Raw genomic sequence first — 3974 nt, 5'->3', positions numbered from 1 at the left:
AGAGAGTCAATGCAGAACATCAACGACCCGCCGGACTGTTGCAACCCCTCCAGATTCCAGAATGGAAATGGGATTCCGTAGGAATGGACTTTATCACCGGACTGCCAAAATCCAGCGAAGGCAATGATTCAATATGGGTAGTTGTCGATAGATTGACCAAGGTCGCCCATTTCATCGCCGTTAAAACCACTTACCAAGGCCCCAAGTTAGCCAAACTATACATCTCCAGAATAGTCGCCCTGCACGGAACCCCCAAATCGATAGTGTCAGATAGAGGATCACAGTTCACCTCAAGATTCTGGCAGAAAGTGCATGAAGGACTAGGAACCCGTCTGAATTTCAGCACCGCCTATCACCCGCAGACCGACGGACAGACTGAGAGAGTCAACCAGATACTGGAGGACATGCTGAGAGCATGCGTACTGGAATACGGATCCAAGTGGGAAGACTGCCTACCTTACGCGGAATTCTCTTACAACAATAGCTATCAAGCCAGCCTACAGATGGCCCCCTTTGAAGCCTTGTACGGAAGGAAATGCCGTACCCCCCTGAACTGGTCGGAAGTCGGAGAGAGCCAAGTTTTTGGCCTAGTTGTCCTTCGTGAAGCCAGAAAGTACACAAGATTCGAGAGTACCTCAAGACGGCGCAATCAAGACAGAAGAGCTACACCGACAAGAGACGTCGGGAGATGACCTTCGAGATCGGAGACTTCGTCTATCTCAAGGTATCCCCGTTGAAAGGAATGCAGAGATTCCAACTGAAAGGAAAGCTTGCACCCCGATATGTCGGACCTTTCAAAGTCCTCAGCCGCTGAGGAGAAGTATCTTACCAACTGGAGCTACCCGAGGAGATGTCGGCTGTGCACGACGTGTTTCATATCTCACTCCTCCGGAAGTGCCTTGAAGTCCCGGAGAAGACCGAAGTGTTCAAGAACATCGATCACCGATCGGTGGATATCAACAAGGATCTGACTTACCGCGAATTGCCGATTCGTATCCTGGAAGAAGCTTACCGAACCACCCGCACCCGAAGCATCAAGTTTCTGAAGATCCAATGGAGCAATCATACCGAGGATGAAGCCACATGGGAACGCGAAGACTTCATGAAGAAGGAGTACCCAGATCTCTTTAGTACATAACTTTCTTTTCGATCTCGGGACGAGATCTTTTGTAAGGGGGAAGGGTTTGTAACACCCCACATATCAATAAAAAGAAAGTTAGAGAATTCCAGAGAGCAAATTTTCAAACCAACAAAAACTTTTCAAAGTGCATATAGTACCATGCATAGGACTTGTGCATTTGATTGATATGCCATGATGATGGTTATTACTTGTATTTGATATGCTCTAAAACCCTAATGTGATCATATGAAGATCACCAACCAAATAAATCAAAGAGGAAGAAAATCCAATAATTGAAAAACCCTAAAAACCCTCACATATGCCATATGGCATTTTTATAAATTTTGACCCTAGACCTATTTGGTCTTCACCATTAGTTGAATAATGTTATTAAACACTTATTACAACTTTTGGAATCAAAGAATCACAATTCAAATGAAATTCAAACACAAATCTAGCTCACATATGATAATGGTCAAAAGTGACAATTATAGTCTGATCACTACTTTGAGCCATTGCCATTCAATTTTCCCAAACCAAATCTTGCTAACTCTTTGCACCATTTCAAATTCAACATCAAGGTGAACAACTTTTTTAAGGATCACCATGCCAAAATCATCTTTGATCATGAGCAATGCTCATCCAAAGTCTCAACTTTTTAACATATGCAACATTCTCCACTTAGCCATTTTTGCAAACTCTTGAATTCTAAAAATTCCACCACCACCTCTATTCACCTCTGGTCAAATACAACTTATCTCAACACATACATTTCAAATAGATTCACCTTTTGAATTATTTCAAATTTAGACAAATTTGCAATTTCCAAATTCGGGCACTATTTGCAACTATTGCAAATAGTGATCTACTCCACCTAAACTACCCTAACTTACACCATTGTGTCCCCTGGTCCCCTCTAACCCTAAATGATGCATAGTAATGCTAAGGAGAGGAGGAGGGCAGCTAGGGCATGGCCATGCCGGCCATGTCGCCGAGCCCGACGACCTCCCCTCTCTCCCCTTGCATCCCTGCCCTGGCCACTGCGCCACAGCACGCCACCGCATCGCCTAGCCTCGCCTAGCATCGCCATGGTCGATGAGAACGACGACACTGGCCGGATGACGCGCGCCCAGCACACGCCCTGGACGCCGCTCGCGTCGCGCATGCACGCCATGGACGCGCTCAGTACACGTGCCGCGCCACCACCTCGCTCTCGCCCTGGCCCCGCTCGCATCGCCTTGAGCATCACCACGACACCTGGAAGCCGCCAGACAGCACCTCGACCATGACCCGCGCCCACCGCCGCCGGAGAAGGAAACCCTGGTCCGCCGCGGACGCGGCAGACATGGAAACGATGCGACACAACCAGGCCCTCCCCGACCAAGTTGTCGCTGCCATTCGCCTCGCCTGGACACGTAGAGCATCGCCATGACCTCGCCTAGCTTGACCAGCCGCCGGAATCGCCGCGCCATGGTCGACCGCCACCCTGCCCCGCAGCACCCATGCGCTGCTATAAAAGGAGAGCTCCCCTGAGCAATCCAAGCACACCATCAGACTCCCCACCTCTCATAGCTACTCAACCACCACTTCACCCATCGAATCCTCGCCGGAGCAAGCTCAATCGCAAGATCGCCGCCGCGGAAGCCCTGCAGCAATCGCCGGCAAACCAGACCACCTCGAGCTCCGCCACTTCTACTAGCCGCTTCGCCGTCGTCCACAACTTCGTCACGCATATTGCCAACCCTAGCTGGAGCCACCGTAAGCCCTCCGACCCCCTACCTGAGTCACCGGCAAACTTCTCTCTCGCCGGCGAGACGATGCACTGGAGCCGTTAGATCTTGATCTAATCCTACGCCCCACGCTGCTCCATACCGTTTCGGGTTTACAGAGCCGCTGACATGCGGGACCCTCTGTCAGCGCGCCGCGCATCACTGGACCGTGGCTGGGCTGGCTTGGGCCGTTCAGTTTGAATCTGGCCCAGTAGTTTTTCCCGCCGGCCTTTTAATTCAAACTAGATTTAATTAATTCCAAATGATTTTGAATACTGCCTCCACTTTGAAATTCAATAGATTCAAATTGGCTAAACCAAATTTAATGAACTTTATGTTGTTGGAAAGCTAGTAAAATTATCTATCCAATGCCACTGATCCCATGACCAGGTGCTTTGTAGAATTAATTTGATAAAAATAACAAGGCAGGGACTTTTCCCTATTCAAATAATTCTTAAAAATCAACCAAAATAGATATTAAGTTATGTCCAACTCTAATAGCTCACATTTGACTTACACTAATTGTTTATGCAATAAAATAGTGTGGTCACTTTGCATGATCATGCCCTAGTTTAATTAATGGATAATTTGACTAGTTTAACTAGTTGATATTGTCCAAAACTATTAAAGTAAATTATGTGGAGTCTTATACTTCATTTAAACTTGTCTCACATGAATTCATGGGATGTTTGGACCCCTGGTCCAAACTCTCTTATATGAATTACTTGAGATTTAAATCATATGTAGTGTGATTAAATGATATGGGGTGATCTACCTCATTTAAATCATTTTCTCAAATGATGATGATGAACATTTGACTTAAGTCAATATGAGTTCATACATGATTGTTTGAGAAATTAAATCTTAAGAAGATTTCAATGAGAGGAAATTATTTCTAAAGAACCCTATGGAAACTATCATTTACATATGGAAAACAAAGAAGTGAATTCTATTTAAACCACACAACCCATGCACTCTAAGTAGATTATTTGTGTGCATAGAATAGTTGGTGTGTTTATATGTGATATATGGAATAGCCCTTGACTTAGTGAATAATTATACTCGTATTCAAATTTAGACGGTAG

Source organism: Lolium perenne, chromosome 5, assembly GCF_019359855.2.
Source record: "Lolium perenne isolate Kyuss_39 chromosome 5, Kyuss_2.0, whole genome shotgun sequence".
NCBI lineage: Eukaryota > Viridiplantae > Streptophyta > Magnoliopsida > Poales > Poaceae > Lolium > Lolium perenne.
Note: the sequence above shows the minus strand (reverse complement) of the source record.